General features: G+C 38.4%; 1 protein-coding gene and 1 long non-coding RNA gene across 2 annotated transcripts in view; one reads left to right on the forward strand and one right to left on the reverse strand.

Moving 5' to 3' along the window:
• LOC132916873 (uncharacterized) overlaps positions 1–18,991 on the reverse strand; it is a 122,133-nt gene that overhangs the window by 94,286 nt on the left and 8,856 nt on the right. The gene's annotated exons all lie outside the window — the stretch shown is intronic.
• Positions 16,892–18,160, forward strand: LOC132916343 (uncharacterized). The gene is made up of 2 exons (XR_009660080.1): positions 16,892–17,366; positions 17,506–18,160. It is a non-coding gene; the product is annotated as an uncharacterized LOC132916343 (long non-coding RNA).

Raw genomic sequence — 18,991 nt, forward strand, 5'->3', positions numbered from 1 at the left:
TTCAAATGATCTAGAAAATATGTTTCCGCGTATCGATACTGAAACCGAAAGAAGCACAACAAACGTTTGCCACTTTGCTACGCGCAGAACCGCGTGAATTATTATCGTTAAAAGTATTGCTACAGAATTGTTATCTCGTACAATATAATTAATAAGTATAAGTCAATGTTAACCTGATTTAAATTAAACGTAGCTTTTTCTAAAGAATGTAATTTGCGGAGTATAAAGCGTCCATGAAGAGAAAATGGAATTTATGTTCCATGCTTGGAGTGGAGGATGAGCTTGAGAAAGGAGCCGATTTCGCACGACCTGTAGAATTATACGGCGGACTGAAAATTACAGTGGCGCAAGTCCAATTTGAGGATTTCAATTTAGTCACGAGTATCGTCCATTTAGTTTATAATTAATATATTTATATACATAATTAATTAACTTATAATTTTATTCTCTGTTATGAGACATTTTTACGATACGAAGAAATATAAGGAATTTTTTGTTATTTTATAAAAATTAACGCTGAGTTCCACCACTACGATTCTCATATCAAATGGAATTAGAGATTTAAAAAAGGTGTAGTTGGACCAATTCGGCTTCAACTCTCTTTGGTCTCGCTTCTGCATTACTACTTTGCCAGGGATTCGAGCATTAAAGAACCGGAGGTCTATGGATTTCACGTTGAGCCACGGCGTGGAGTTCGTGTTACCTTGACGAGGCTCTCTCGACAATGCATTACCACCGTCACTGCCTAGAATCGTATTTCGTTTTTCGTTCGAAGAGGTAGCAAGCAGCGCTGCCAGGCTCTCACGCAACCTGGTAACTGCGTGGCCGGCCAGCATAAAGAGAACGAGAGAGATGTATAGAGAAGTGAACGAGAGCGAGTGAGAAAATGAGAAGAAAGATAGCATCGACGATCGAATGTTCCTCGCGAATGGTTAGCTATCCGGCCTCGTTTTTTTGTTTTTATCTCCCGATGCCTTTTGTCTTGCTCTTCTTTCTCCGCTGTTTGCGCATCAGTTGAAGCGTGGTACGCAATTTCAAGAACGAAGCGCGACGAAATCGCTCCTGCTTCTCGTTTATCCACCGAACATTACGCCATGGAAACACCCCACGAACCAAGCCATATCGTCGTCACCAAAATATCTTGCGCTCTCTAATTGAAACTTCCCACTGTCACCGGCGCTTGTTTGCAATTTATGAATACGTATACATACAATCATACGTGGATGCCTTTTAATAATCAGTCGCGAAGTGACACAGGCAAGAGAAACCTCGGAGGCAATACGAAATACGATAGCCACGGACGATATGAAATTATAAATAATAGAAACGAACGGATTTTTTCATCGTCTGTTTGAGTGCCGATGTGACAAAAAGATAGCCAGAAGTATATCTGGTATTTTGTATCGCAAGGAAGCTAGTATGTAATCCTGATTTTGTTCCGAGATAAAAATACATTTATACGAATGTTGTCCTTTTGTCTGTGGTGCCATCTACGAATTTGAATTGTCTTACGTAAGTAATACAAGGTAAGCGTAAGAGGCATTCGAATAAAATTATTTGAAAGAGTTTGTGGAAAAATATTTGAAAAAATTGGTTGGACGAGTTGGAAGAGGAACGTTTAAAGAAATGATTTGAATGAATTTGAAGAGTGGCATTGAAGTTGCTTCTACGTTGAAAAGTGTAAAACACAAAACTTTCATACACAAAAGTGTTTCCCACTGAGTTGTTCCAGTAACTAGTAATGAAGTGTCACGTCAAAAGTGACTCATAAGTTCTGAAGAGAACCAGTATTGTCACGCCATTGAAACATGAAAATGGAAGAAACAAAAGGAAAAGAAATGCGATAATCTTAAAGACTTAAGAAGTTACGTTTAAGCTAGAATTCGCTATAGGATAAGTTTAATCGCTCAATACCTCGATATTTCCAAACAACAAAAATAAATTAAATTACCATTGGATCCCCTATAATCCAATCTATAAGCGAGTCCTTTTACGGAACAACACATTCACCGACGTTTCTCATTACAGCGGCAATACCTTCGGGTCAGACAGCGACGACCTCCGACTTGCGCAAACCTCGGCGTGCACACGCAATAATATCATCGGCACAGCACAGAATCACCGCAATTACATATCACGCGTGACCCACAAGTGAATTTTTTTTACTTCTGTATGTGTTATATAACATTTAAGAAATTTCGCTAACACTATAATGAGACACGTCTGTCATGATTATATCGATCTGAAGCAATCTGAAAATGTATATAAAAGTTACAATATACTACATACATACTTACTGCAAACATATAATTGATAAAAAATTCACAGGATGAATAATCATTTACATATTATATATTAACATAATGGATAATATATTGCGTACATAATTAATTTTTATATCTGTTTTCAGACATGTCACGATATTGACGATACAAACACGATAGTTGTAGGTGTCGTTATAGTGCTAATAACATTTCAAAATGTTTCATATAACACAGAATACGTGTAATAAAAGTAATTTGCAAGTGTTCGAATACGTTCGTGAGCCACTGTAAGTGTTCAGTAATTTAATAGAAAACGCGAGGAATTCCACGACGTTTTAATGCACGGCAAAGTTTCACCAAACGATGCATGCACGCGCACGAGCACTACACGCTCGTTACGTACTCGCGCTCGCGATGATTATACGTACACTCGCACTTTCGTTCTTTGCGACGAACGTCGTTGGACACAGAGCTGCTGGTGATCGCTGATGCTCTTCTCGCGTCATCAGCAATCGAGGAGGTGAGAGGAGCCTTCCTCTCCATCCTCCTTCTTCTCCACTCACACTACACCGGCCTCCTTTTTTTCTCTGCCTCGTTACCTTCGACTCCCCGACATTTGCACTCGACAGAGAGAAAGAAACTCGACACTCGAAGAAGGTGAGCACTTACATCGCCGCGCCTTTTGTATGAGAACGGGAATGACGGCGGCGAGAGGAACCAGTCATCCCCGTGACTCAGCCGCGCGATTCGATGAAATCGAATTTACACTGTGCGCCACCTCTAAGCGCTGCGCATACATCGCATTTAATTCCCATTCGTGTTCGGCTTTCGAGATGATGCTTGCAAGAGAGTAGGCAGTTCCCTCTCATCCAGCCTCTCGTGCCACCTTCTTCGCGGTAACTATCTTTCATTCTGGTTGTGAGTTGTATGGACGCTTGGAAGCTGTTTATGGTTTATCCATGGTGCTGTAGTACGAAAATGTTACTATACAGTAGAATATATAGGAACAGTAACTAGAGAGATTAATAACAAGACGTCTGCAGGCTTGCCTTGAGAACAAAGGCGTCATTTAGTGCAATCGTATAACAAATGATAGAACATGAGGATTATAGATAAGGATAAATGGGACATCTGTTTATATGAATTTTTCAGTGCTTTCAGATGTACAATCAATTTGTAAAGTGGCTATTATATATTGGGGAATACATAATATACAATTTGAATAAAATTTATTTGCTGCTAGTAGTAGGTTTCACCCGAACTAGTAAGATGAGATTTGAAAGTAATATTTTACACGTCACCGATAAGAAAATAAGATTTGCATGTAATGAATCAAATATCGGAAATATTAACGACAGTTATATGGTTCGTTGCTTTTAACGAAGTTTCACAGTGAACGCTTGTCATGCACTCTTTATTTGTTATTTTGTACTTGCAGCGTTGGTAGTGGAAGCCTATCCAAGCGAGCATTGTCGGCCGCTCGCGCTTTGTTTCCCGTATTTGAGTTAAACGAGTTGCACTCGCGAGCAACAACCAGGGAATTGTTAGAAACGCTTGAATTTTCAAATACCTGGAGGATGCGAATTTAATGAAGCATCTACCAACACGAGTTCATCGCGTCGCCGATTACAAACACGCGCATATGAGGTGTGAAATTACAGATCTCTCGTAGCTACTATGTTGCCAGGATAAAGAGAGGCCCGTTAAAAGGAAGGATGAAAGAATAGAAGGAAAGAGAGAGATTTGATAAGGGCTTGGCGTGCAATGATTTGTCATAATTACACAGGCAGATGAAATATATCATTAAAAACATAATTAATAGGTTGGATCTAACACGAAGCTTACTCTGTATAATTTGAATTTCATTAATTTTAAACCTCAGACAGCGCGCTCATGGAACTATCGTAATATTTCACGTTTATGCTCTCTGATCGTATAATATTTATGTATCGTCGCCTACGAGATTGTATAGTTCTATTTTTTGAGCGAATGAGAAATCAGATAATATAAATAAATGGTATCAAGTTAGATAATAGATAAAAATAACGCGTCAGTTAAAATTAAGTGATTAACAGAGGAAGTGGTGAGAGAGCAAACGTGACTAAAAGAGATGAATTTTAATTAAATGTGATTAGCTGTCAGACCAGTTACCACTGGGCACAGATTAAAATTCGTATTAATACGTAAGCAGGAATTGTTTCGCTACAATCCATATAAAATCACTTGGTCACTGAAGGTTACTCCTATACTCCTAGCGCCATCATAACCTATTTTACGATATAGTGTGCAGAGATGTGAAGTTGGTTAGCCGAATAGTGCACGAACAAAAGCGGTACGTCGCCTAATATGTACCGTGTTTAATATTTGTAGAATGAATCACGACGGTGGTTTTCATGACATATTAATAGTTAACACTCTTCACCTATATATAATTATGGTAATGCTACGAAATTCGTTGCAGTACACACTATTCCCTCTATATCGCTCAGTTTTAACATATTCTGTGTATTTTGCTCTTTTGGTTACATGATACTACGTGATCCGATTTGAAATATGATAGTTTTAGCTCGTGGCGCTACTGTACTATACTAAACACCTAACTTGCCTATTGTGGTCATATTCTCATGTGGACAATATGTTCGGAAATTTCCAGATAATTTAAAAAATAAAACAAACACACAAACACATTCAAACTTCATTATGAATATTCACCAAAATATCACAAAGGTAAAAATCCCTAAGGTATAAGATCAGGTATAACCTCGTATAACACGGTAACTAGGTTCGGAAGAAATTCCGTGTCTATCGAAACCGTGTTATACAAAATGAAGAATGTAAAAATGGTGGTTCGGTTCCAGTAGCTAATAAAAGTACATATAATAATATTTCTTCATAACTAAATGAGATATGTTTATTAAAACAATCGATAATTAATTCAAAATATCACATAATAATATTATTTATGTTAGATATAAAAAATATCATCAACTGTTTATCTGAGAAGCTTAGAGTTGTTGCTCCCCTATAGCGAACAAATTCTCGACTGCAAAGGGTTAATACTCGACGAATTAAAAATAGATTAAACATTTCAATATTTAAAAATTCCATACGCCAATATAACACAACAAATCACACTTGCTCGACTAATAAGATCGAATGACGGTGCTTGTATTAAAAAATGATCATTACATCCCATTTTGTACGGATTTCTTCAATTTCTCCAATTCTCGAATCGTGATAAGGCGAAATAGCGTTATAGAAATACCGTGCTGTACGAACATTTGGTCAATTCTCAAATCATGTTAGAGCGAATCTGTGTTGCAAGAATACCATATTATGAAAATACTCGTATATAAAAGTTTTATAAATATCCAAAGCTAATTGAAGTACTTTTTTAAAAATATTTTTAGATAGTCGAGCCACTGCGCATATTAAAAAACGAATAATTTCCATTTCTGCGAAATGACAGGTTTGAGGAAAAAAAGAGAAAAAAAAAGAATATATATATCGAACCTATTGTTCGTTCTCGATAAAATTGATGCTAGCGGTCTCTGTGGCTTCGGAACCAATTAATTTTTAACGGTGGTCGAGTCTAATTTGTTCGGGAAAATTACTCTCGATAAATTGGTCATCTATTCGTGGAGAATATCTTTCAGATTACCAAAGTCTCCATTTGTAATTTCACGGATTGATTTGTTATTGTTGCGAATATATGCAAAGTATGAATCTTTTACAAGATTAATACAGCGACAATAAAAGTATACAAAACTGAAAAATTGTTAGGAATCGAACGCGGCAACCGATTTCGACGAAATTCGAGAAATATTGTGCAATGGTGAAATCAATTATTTCTTCTTTTTTTTTTTTTTATCGCTGAACACGCTACTAGATGTGTACCATATAAAAATATACTGCTAGAAAAAAATGTTGAATTGTTCGTATTAACTCGTGAAATATGAACAGTTGAATATTTAAAAAACAAGCGAAAGGAGAATGAAAAAGAATCAAGAGAAACAGAATTATGGAATTTATCAGGCAGTAGGAAAATTTATATTGCGGTTTTTAACGAGCTGTTAAATTTTTATAAATATGGATTTCAAAATTGATGCAGACAAAACAATTCAGAATTGGTTTTGCTTTTCGCAGATATAAATATGATCTGTTCTTTATAGAAATTAAACGACGCGTAGAAAGATTAAATAAAGAAATTATTATGTCCAAGAGATTGGAAATCCGAAATTTAATTTGACTTCTCCGTTTAATAGAGGACCGGAAAAGAAGAAATTCTTTTATACTTTACTTAACTAATTGTCTAATAAATATTTATCAATACATATATATGTAATTATTAAACATTTATAAATACATATTCGATTGAAAATCCAATAAAAACAGATAGATATAATAATTTCGTGTCGCTAGACTACTGAAATATCACACTGTGGATCGCCAGTGGAACAGTTTTAAATTTGTCGTCCTCAATCGCCACTACGTATGCATACAGCGCTGGCGTCGATCTTCGAGCGACGCTCCTCGATCCTTTCGATTCACCACGACGTATTCGTGCAACGCAGAGAATGCAAGGTTCATCTTTTCTCACTCATTACCCTCGCTCGACTTCGACATTTGCACTCGCCTCGGCCACTCGACGGTACGAGCTGGCTTTCATGCGGGGAACGTTCGACGAAAGTACCTAAGACGTGACTCAACACCGTAATATTTCTTGGCAACTCAAACACGAGGATTTCTTTCGGCGTGTAGTTTATCATTTATCATTAAATTCCAAGATGGTTAGACCAGCTAGAAAAAAGGTCTGTGAATGCAATCGAAATACATACACATACATTCCACGAAGCAGCCTCTTCTCATTCACCGATATAACCTCACACGAGTCGCATTCCCCTCTCTTCGTTTCTCCCCTCTCTGGCACCGCCAATCGAACGCGTTACTCCCGCCAACTAGTGAGAAATATTGCTATGCATTCACAGATAATCGAGTTTCATCTCTTTGAAATTTGTTTTGTCATTTTTTTCATGGGTACAATGTTGTTTTGATATTAAGCTTATAACGTATTTCCCTTATAAACGTACACAGCATTTGTTATTCCGTTGTAAATGATTTTAAAAAATTTCACGTTGTGTAATTCATCTCTGATAACCTCGACGTTTATAAATATCGATCGCTTGCCATAGTTTTACCGTAACGTTTGCGAACAAAAGAAGTAAAAAGTTTTCAATTTTGCGATAAAAAACTCCCATCGTGTAACGGTTATGTACCATAATCTATTCATACGTGCGATCGAGTTAATATACACTCTCGTGTACACGTCTAACACCTTACCAAATCCTATATGTTTCTACGCGTTATCAATGCGCCCCCATTTGCGAAGATCCCCGAGTGAACTATGGTATCGGTAATACGGAGATGAAACACTATTACCTAGCTACAATACCATGCTTTGAAATTCACAGACGCCAGCTAGAATGTGTCCGCACAGAGAAAGATTCCGATGCATGCGAGATACTCAGGATCAAAGCAACGCGAGGCAGACCTGCTTGAAGGGAATGGATTGACGCTCTAGAGAGGGGGGAAGAGAGGAAAAGGGAAAGAGAAGAAGAGAGTGGGAGAGAGAAAGAAAACACGTTAGTGCGTACGCTCCTAGTCAGACGAAGAAACGAGAGAGAAGCATAGAAGCAGACACGAGAAAGATACATAGATACAGACACACAGAGAGAGGATTTACCTCACCCTTAACCACAACAGTATACCCTAAATGGACTCGACTCTGTCGACAGAACTGCACGTATTTTCCATGGATGTCTATGACCCTACCACACGCAGTCAATGCTCGTAACGCACTAGGTGTAATGATCACGATTCAATGCGCATTATACGCTCATTAGCGTTCTCGTATCTCGCAGGGGTCGAATAGAATTCGAACTTCCCTTGTGCATAATAACCAAATGCCGGGGCGGTCCCCTACGTGGCTCCCTCTATTCGATAACGTCATATTATTTCCATCTAATCCAACGAATCGATAGACTAACCCATCCATCATTGTTAGGCGCAATCCACCAACCTAGATTCACTCGGATTCATTAGGAATGCCGGAGCCGAAATCACGTCTTGATAAATGTCAGGTCGGCGTTCCTGTTGATCTTCCGATCGGGCTGTGCTTGCCGTTCTCTATCGCTTCGTTTCGTCGGCGAGAATTCGTTTTTGTAGAGTCACGACGGTGATACATGACATCCGTCATTCGATTGTCTCCGCAAGGCGACGTTGGTATCTAGTTCCAAGAGACTACCGTGCGACTTGTTTGGTCTTTCGATTCGAGGACGCGAGAGATATCGTAGGGGATATCGATACTCGTGCAACGTTCGAGGCTCGATCATTCCCGATAGCTTCTCGTTCGAAAATGCTATTATTCAGCAGAATACGTTTGTTTCAATCTCTACTCGATACTCATATTGAATAGCAATAATAATAGACCGATGGATATCAAGAATCAATACCTGCCAGAATAGTTTATGAAATTAGTCAAGTCTATTGAAACAAATCTATCTCCTCTCTAAAGATTGATAGGAATTGAAACATAACCTAGATAGGTAATCGGAGACCTCGAGATCTCTTTTTTTGTTACAGGAAAGAAATGTAACCGTTTGCATTGCAGTTGCGTAAAGTATCGGTCGGTACGTAAGAAATCGATTGGCAATGATACGACGAAACTAGCATTCGACCTGTTTACGCATGGAAACTAACTTTTTACGTGAAAATAACTATCGCTATCATTGGATCGCGCTTTTCGCGCGCTCGCGTTGCTCTTAAACGAATTTACACTTTGGACGTGCATCGTGTATGATTCATCTACCGTGAATATAAAAGATGAAAGGAGTATTTAAATTAACCATTTCAATGGTTGAATTCATTTCATTATTCTCAAATTGTCGAACAATGTCTGTATAATGTGAAATTGATAACTTTATAGAAACTGAAGTTGATCAATTTGACTTGTCGGAGGCTTATCACGTTCTCCCCACTCTTCCCTCAATCACTTAAGTATTCTTGGTGCATTGCCACTGTTTCTATCAGTATGTGGGATAAAAAGAAAACAGCGTGATCGCGTTACGAATGTACGCGTCAGTGGCAAACAATTCTCTTGACGACGAGGTGACTCTGGTCGACGACCGTATAGTGTATTTATTGCGGTGAGCTAGACTTTCCTGGACTTTTCAATTGCCATATGAATGTGTAATGGTTATCGACGGACGTGCGCGAGAGACCCTCGAGAACTGTAACAACTTCGCTGTATCAAGCCAATTATGGTATTAATACTGAAAGCTCCAGCCCACGACCTATGGATGTGGGGAAATTTTCTCTCCCCCCTTCCTCTCTTCCTCTCTCTCTCTCTCTCTCTCTCTCTCTCTGTGGCAAGTTTACAAGCTAATGAAGGCGGAAATGATACAGGCCTTTAGCGTACTTGAGCAACGACAAGAACAATACCCGCTACTTTTTCCGTATTTCTATCAATAATTCGTCAAAATGTCATTTCCAGTGTATTGAATGGCAATGTGCCTGGAAACAAGTATTATTGGACGCGATTCCCTTAACAGAGCCACTCAGGACCTATACAGAACTCCTCAATTGTGGTGTTACCCTACCGGCTCCCCTTTTGTCTTTTAAAATATGATACTGCTATTTTTAGATCCTAACCTAACTTGAAATCTTTCCCCGCCCTAATATTTGCTGCGAAGATAATAAAGGTAAATCTAGATATGGAGAGATTATGGAAGAGGGTGCTGCCACCTACAACGTTATTCTTTACAGAAAATCAACAAAAGGTATGTACTTATATCTTTCTCTTGCTCCATTTCACAAATAAAAACACAGAAACTAGAGAGAATTCTACAATGACGAGTATCATCGACTGATCCGGTGCGACGAGCTGGACAAAAGAAACTGTTCCATTTGCACGATAGTTCCTCTCTCGTTACCAAACGCCATATGTTCGTTTATTTTTCAAACGGAATTTTAAACAGCGCGTAAAAAGAGAATACATAAAACATCAGCTTTTTCGATCGGTATAACGCCGCACAGCCAAGGATCCGACTATGTAAATGTTATCTTCCTTCCGTGAGGCACGGCTGCCACGCTAAGTCATAAATTCGTGGAAACTCTCTGGAAATCTGTGTCAGGAGTTAAGAAGTAATCCCCGGCTGCGCCTTAGGGACGAGTCAGCGACAAGGACGTCGAGTACGCGGGAGCCAAATGCGTTTTAGGCAAAAACGAAGTTAAGATAGCGTAGGTAAGCCAGGCCTGGCCAGATTATGTCGTCAGCCTAGGCTCTTCCTGTCGTCGGCCTGGCTTGACAAAAGGAAAACGACCTCGAAATAACGATGGAAAGTTTTTCGAGCATCCTCGCCTATTTCCACGATTACCTGGCAGAAATTCTGAAAGCGTAGACTCAGAGGGTAAACTGCAGGTATACACGGCCAGGATACGTCTAAGGAGCACGCTCTATTGTGATTAGCTTCTAGCTCAACCAGCTGCTGCATCTGGTAGTTGGAATGACCACCGATGGTGTACTTCTCACTCGAAATTAGGGGGAGAGTTCGATGGGAATCGGTAGAATAACGGCGCTCGTGGCACCTAAAGTAAACTACGCTTCTGTGGTGCCATTACTCCATGCTGTTATTGCTAATCTTTTGAACTGAGATTTTCCAGTCCGTAGAAAACTCTATTTCTTTGTGTCACGTGTTTTCAGTTAGGTTTACATGGGTTCGCGGTAAAGGATGTATTAAGAAAGAATTTGTAATGACGTCAAAATATTATACCGGGGTTTTTTGGAACATTCATAGCGTGTTTGAGAGTCAATGTTTTGCGGAATAACCGGATTTGCTTCAACTTTTACCAACATTATCATAAAATTCATGTGTATAACGTAGAGGTAATGAAAATTCAAACGTACATGCACATTTCGTATAATGTTACGTAATGTACGGAACGTTATGTATTCGTAAAAGGTTTCTACAAGTGTCGGAACACTTTTATGAACTACCGTATACACTTTTCGCGAATACAATAGGAACAGTAAACTGTCTAACAGCATTACGATCTAGAATAAACGTTACAGTAAAAGCAAAGTACATTCTCGTACAGAGTACAGCTCTTATACAGGGAATAATACCACATCCTATGTTTCATCCCTTGGCTGTTGCATATTTGAAAAGAAAACTCATCGACCAGCTAACCTCCAAGTTTTTATTTTACTACCTACAAATTAGTCCCTACAGGGACGAGTTTGGCCGGTGGTGCCACCAGGTTCCAGGTTGCTTTTAAAATTTTCAACTGGCCATCCAGTGCGTCGCTTCGAAAACCGCCTGTCCGAGTTTCACCGTGCACATGGTTTAACGCGTTCAACTTTTAGGGCTGCGTGTATTATGAATGAACAGCAGCAGGGTCGCGAACCATATGGCCGGAGAGGCACATGGAAAGCAACGCACAGAGTACCTGGACAAGAACAAGAGCGAGACGGAGATGGAAAGAGAGCGAGAAGATTGCACAGAGGAGTAGAGAGACGTAAAGCAGAAAGCGGAACGCCGACATGTTAAACGACCACGGGGGCGCAGTCAATGGCATCTTAGGGTCGTTTTATATAGAAATTTGACGTGCCGCGTAATGCAATTTCGGACGTGACAAATGGAGAGCAGGTGAAGCTAAGCTGCCTGACCTACACGTGTAGCTTAAGCCGTACAATGTGGATTTCTCTCATATATGAAATAGTTCAGAAAAGAATTCGAACAACTTCTAGAAAAATTTGACAAATCTATTACGCAACATTTTCAAATTTTATTAGCCCTATGATAGCGAATGTAACAGTTAACAAATCGAAAGATTCGATATTTTCTACAAATCACTAGAGTTATAAATATCACTAGTTTTTCACTAGAACCGTATTTAACGCTTATTACGTGTTTAAGTATTCATGTCACAAATTTTTTGTTAAATATATGTTGGTAGTAAATACTTGCAGCTTCTATGTACAGTTCCAAATCAACTTCGAACACCGATATAATCAAGTAGTCGTGTCTCATTACGATGCTAATGAAATTTCAAAATATAACGATACACAATATACACGTGGAAATTTTCTATGATAACTGTTGAAATACTTTTGTCAGCTACTGACAATGAAAGCATCTGCGACTCTTCAACGTGTCGAAACGATATGATATATGAAATCGCGCGCTACCGTGTCAGCGGCCATTATGGCTGTCGAAACCTGGTACGAGAAGAGGAATTTTTGAAACTGTTCAACCGTGTTCGATCATGGGACAGGGTCGACTACGGACGGCTGTTCGCGAAGATGTTTGTCTATTTTGTACGTGTGTCGATATGTTTGAGCGAGAATCAAATGGAATGGGATTGGTTCGCTACTGCAGTGCATCAATAGCCTTTGACACATCGAGTATGATTGGCAATCCTGATTCACGAAGGTATCGATTGGATAACATTTGTAACTTGAAAAGATCACTGTGTACACTGGCCGATATACTTTTAGGGTGATATTTGTAGGAACAGCGTTAGGGATGACGCCATCTCTCAAGGTACACCTATATATCTGTCTTTAGGACAAACAATGGGGTGGAGTTGGGCGTGGAAGAGATAGATGGTGGAACAGTAGCAGGCAGTCGGCTACGATGATCCTAAATAGACAATTACCATTCAATGAGCTGTTATTTTTATTCTAATCGGGTTGTTTAAAAACAAATATATTTAGAAAATATGGAACAGTAACGGTTCACTATGGAATACTTGGCTTCGGAAAGTTTCGAAGGATTTAGTCCAAATTACATGAAATTCTTCGCTACAACTATGGTAGCTAAAGGCAAATATAAAAAAAGGTATAAATTAATGGTACTACAAAAGACCCTAACCTGTAATAGTAAATACACATCCCTACCTAAATGGAATAATATTAATTGCAGACAAATGAAGAGATCGCTCAATCAAATCGCAGCACCAAGAAAAACCTATGTTTCGCAACGTATCGATGTATACGAAGGAAGCAACGGAATCTGAAGTCTGTTCTACGTTAATGAGCAACAAGTATCACGAAGAAATTAATTGTACTCCGCGTTCATTGGTAAATTAACAATTAATTTAATGAAGATACGCAGCTCCTGTTTGCTGCACATTCACACGTGTGAGTTTGTACGCGTGTGCGCACGTTAAAAAAGTAAAATACTCGTAGACGCGATGATTTCGTATTTCGGGGAATTTCTACCGGTTGCGGAACAGCAATTGTAATTATTCGAAAGAGACCCAACTAGGATCGTTGTAAATTCCACGTGGGAAGTAGCGCGTATCATACAATTTTGCCCGTAACAAATATATCCAAGGAAATGTAACTCTCATGAAGGAGTTACACAATACAGACCGCGAATATCTCTTTAAATGTGGCTTTCAGCGATGCGCGCGGGCGCACATGCTCACGTCTCACGGGTGGATGTTCAACAAAATCGCCTTCTGTATTGAAGCATCTACACGATACGTATACATCGAAAGCTTTACGGTTCTTTCGCGTTTCTAGAGAGATAAGCTGCCTGATATTCGCTTATTTCCACAAATACTAATCCACCATACTTTTGTGTTAAACGAGCTTCTAAAGATACATACAACGTTCTGTGAGTCTCTTTCTAACAATTTGGCAATTTATGCAACGATTACACTTTTTAAATTGTTTTTTATTCGATGGGAATAAGGAGATTATATCAACGTATATATATATATATATATATATATATATATATAATTATATATATATATATATATATATAATTCGGTAATAACAATATGGTAGCAATTATTTTACGATATGACTAACTTATAATACGATATCGTTCGCAACGTTTTGACTTGAGAAAATGTAAAATTAGCTACTCGTAGAAGGTCGTTCAAACATAGTTTTGCATTTCAGAAATGGGGCACACTGCAGTGCCGTGGAAGTAAATTTAACAAAGCTGTAACGGCGATGACCCTCAAACAATCCGAAAGTCGCGCGAGAGCAGAAGTTATTTAAACAGGACCGGGCTACCAAGATGTATCCATTACTCTCTACACAAATTTGCACCGGCTAAACACGCTTGTCACCATTCCTTTGACCTTGACTTGTTTGAAGGTCACTTCAGTTTACTAGGCTTTCTTTGTCCTCTAGTTGAACAATAAACCTTAGCTTTAAATATTTTTCAGCAAAAAGCCTTTAAGACGATTCTCGTGAAAAGGCGTCAGAAAAAGCTTCGACACAAAAGAATCCAAAGATAAAATCAAACACCTTTCTGCATCGTACTCTATGTATACTTGGTGCAAAGAATATAATGAGGTTGTAAATTGAAGTATTAATTGGCGACAACGATTGACGCAGCTACACCAAAGATTCTACTCGTCTTACGAAATCGATTTGAATTGCTTGAATATCAGATTGCGAAAATCATCAATGAATTGCTATATTAACCTTTTGAGTCCTAGGGGTCTTTGAAAAAACAGGGTCAAAAGATCGCAAACAGCGCGATATTTTTATGAAATACATCTATATTATTATATACGCGTATTATTACTTTATAAAATTTCAAGTTTTGTTCAATAAAAATTATTCAGAAGATAACAATGAAATACAGAATACTGGGACTTTCGACACAAAATCTAAACAGCGCGATCGCGCTGCTTGGGACTCAAACGGTTAAATATTTTCAACGGAAGAAATGACTAAATCGTTGAACTGTCCGATCCTGGTTAAGACATTGAAGCTCCTTGTCTCTCGCTGCGTTTTAAGTTGTTAAGAAACACATAAACTTTAACATGTGGCCGATTTTATATCTCCTCCATCAATAATACTAATTTAAAAAAAACTAATTTTCTAAATTTTCGTTCTACGTATATCCCTTCTACAAGTGATAATAATTTTCCAAATTTTCATCCTATCTAGGACGAGGCAAAAGCGCCTACATATTCGCCAATACAAGTCTTGGACTTCCGCACAGTATAATCGGTCACGGCGGTCCATTGGAAGCAGGCAGCAGGGAAGACAAGGCGCGTTTAAAATGCGTCCGACATCGGTAGCTGGCGGCGTTATCGGAATTAAGTAACCGATGATTCACGTTCCGCCATGAAATACAAACAATGGTATCGGAATAACGACACGTCCCGCCTCTCTCATCGCTCGGCTATCTTGACCAACTTATTTGCATACCGGGCGGACCGACCGGTCGACAGCCACCGCGAGAGCTGAATTTACACTTGAGAAGCCGCTCGAATTATCGTTTGACAAATTTCTTAGAAAATTGTCTCGTACACCGGGTCAGCCGGCCACTCGTGATGTTAATTTATGTGTGGCGGAAGCATCATTATGCGTGCCACGTATATATACCTGCTACCCATATATATATATGTATATGTGCATACAGGGTGTCCCAGAGTTTAACAAATTTAGTCAATTCGATTTAAGGTTATAATTATAACATGTTATATGTATAAAAATATAGTGACTTATGTTAGTATTTGAACACCTTTTTTTTAAATATATTACGTGTCTTACGTTTGCAATAAATATTTTGTAATTTCTATGTAAATTTCCAGATTGATTTGAAATTTGTTCAACATAACAGTGACAATTGTCTCATCATTCACTATTCGTGAAATTTCAAAATGTTTTGTATAATATATTATATAATATAGGGTGATCCAGAGTTTGGCAGCTAAATTTTGTTACAGCTTTGCGTAATACACAACACAGTAATAAACTCAACTTTTCTTGTGAATTATATATTAACAGCCAATGATTACGTTGATTATAAATCTATTCTTGTCTTATGGCATGATAATCCTATTTATTTATTGTTCCTTTTGCATTTCCCATTTTTATTATAACTTTTCGATAAAGCTTAGAATAAGCTACGTTTATAAAATACTTTTTTCCTGATTATACTCATAGAATACATCTACCAAATTTTAAATCCCGGTACACCGTGTATGTGTCTATATATGACAACATACTGGCGTGACGCATATTCTCGAAAGACGGGGTCTAGTAAGCTCTCGAGCATAATTCAACGGGTGAATGTTGACTATATCCATGGAAATGCGGCTTTTCAACGTTTCACAGCCACTTGGACAGGGAAAATTGGAAATTTAAGATGACCTACTACCTAAATGACAAACCAATTATCTCCTATAAGCTTAATCCTTTCAGAGTCTCAATTAGCGTGGTATTCAGATATTTTCTTCTTTTTTTTCTCGTGGAAATTTATTCGCTCGTGGTATGCATTTACCATTAATTTGGATTATTCATCGTGTTTACAGGAAGCCCTAGCTGACCTACCTCATGCAGCTGGAACCTATTTTCCTCGAACGAGAAAACTCGGTGAACAATACAGTCGGCGACAAAAATAAGTTAAATAGGTGGTGGAAATAAGCTATCGACGACGTTTCGTTAAATACGGTCTGTTTACACAGATGTAAATAAGACGTACGTACCACAGCATATACAGTAGCGGGTAAAAGGAAATTTAAACGTAAGTGGTACAATAGATACCACAATTTTACAAGACAGATTGTATTTGACGAGAAAAGTCTAGAGCAGTCAGCAACATGCTGAAAAATAGCTAACAGAAAAGTCATTAATATACTCGCATACACAAACTTACTTACGAATAATTATTTATAATTACTAACAGTTCTTGAAATTATTAACTACTTAACGAATTTCAAACTTCCTTTTGCTCGCTGCTTTATAACTAACGAAACTTCATTATATCAGTACAATATAACGTTAGGACTAATTCGATGAAACTTCATTGATACCTACCTTTCGCTATCTGTCCAATTATTTTTGTCTCCGACTGTATCTCGGACACAGAAAGGACGACGGAAGAAGGCGAGCGCACCGGTTACGTTACAGGGTAATTTATCAGGGCACAAGATCTTCCGGTTACTGGTAGTGGCATGTAATAACGAAGACGACGACGACGGCGACGAATACACCGTCTAGATTGTATTTGTGTAATGGTTACATCGCGGACGAAAAATCTGTGTGGAACGCGAACGTCGGTAAATATTAACTGAAATATCACGTGTACATGCGATCGATAAAGTATTCCAGTGATTGTAGCAAGAAACGACGCAGAGACACGCACGAAGGAAAAAGAAAGCGTAACTGATTGCATCTAATCGTTGATTGTGCTTACAGGCGCGGCAAGTTGTGTGCCAGCAAAGGTAGAAGAGCAAAGAGCCGTAGAGAGTGACAAATTTTACGAGAGACGGGGAAAAAAGAAGAGACAGGGAACATGGTGAAAGTTACGAGAATTGAAGAGCAGAGGGAACGAGAGACGGAAAATTATGATGGTAAAAAGAGATAGAGAAAAGAGAGAGGTTTACAGAGGAAGATATTGACTTGTTCGATAATTTTTTAGTTTTTTAAACAGTCTGTTTGTTCTATTACGTCCTGTATATTCGTATTCAGCCGAGATTTAAACATAATTAATTTTCTACTTTGGAAAATACTGCGTCGCTGATACTAATTTTAGCTGCACATCAAGTGCATCTATTAAAGGAACAAATCGGGTATTTGTCAATAGAAAGAAGGTGATTTTTCAACGAGCAACATTTTATATTTTATATTTTGTATAAAAGCTAGGTAAAGAACGATCGACATTTATCAACCGTCTATTCCATCGTGTTTATATTCTGATAAATGAACACTGCAGAAGCCTTTCAAACGTACTTCAGGGAATTCATTGGTAAGTTGGCTGAGTAAAACAAAGCGCAATATAGGAAGCAAAACGTTACAAAAATATATTTTATTATACGCTACCTGTACAAAGCGATAGATATTTTAACAGAAACAGATGTAGAGATATAAGGCAAGTTATCATATCGAAGAATCGCGTTGTTCTATAATATACAACAAATTTAATTATTCTCTGCAAAGATCAAGATTGAATTTTATGATATAAAAGCTTAGGTGACTCGAATAAGTCTACCTTATCACGTATACGTCTATAAGAAAAAGGGAGAAACAGAAAAGTGGCAAGGACACGCAGAGAGAACGCGCATTACAATCGAGAGCACAACGAGCGCGCAGCGATATGCATCGCGGCCGAAAAAGCTTGGAAACCGAGCAGGAGCAGGCTCAGCGGCTTAAGTGATTTGCATGCGCGACAGGTGCACACTGCGGAGTCGGTGTATTACGTGTTTAATTCACGTGTCTTGCATACTCGGCACTCCGATTCCACTGATTTCCATAATACAGCGCCGGCAAGAGCGCCGCTAGATCCGAATGGATTTTTTAGCACGCTGAAACAGGCCCCACCGATCGTTTATGTATATGAAATGTACGCGATTTCTCGCTGTGACGCGTCGGTACGATACTAATGCTACTGTTCGACGGAGTTTCTAGTGTTTCAAATCGATGATCACATAGGAGAAACGCGATAAGTTCATCTTCATTGATTTTCTGATTTTTGTGTCGTTTGGTGATCAGAAGATGGTATTTTAACATGGTACGGTTAATAGTTGAAAGATTATGTCTTGATGTTCACACATAAGAATTCTGAATTTAAGTAACAAATGTATTAAGTATTATAAAAAAGAAAAACAGCTGAGACATGGATATTTTTTAAGTATTGAATTTAAAGAGGTGACAAGAACACATATTTAATCTAAAAATGTATAAA

Source organism: Bombus pascuorum, chromosome 2, assembly GCF_905332965.1.
Source record: "Bombus pascuorum chromosome 2, iyBomPasc1.1, whole genome shotgun sequence".
NCBI lineage: Eukaryota > Metazoa > Arthropoda > Insecta > Hymenoptera > Apidae > Bombus > Bombus pascuorum.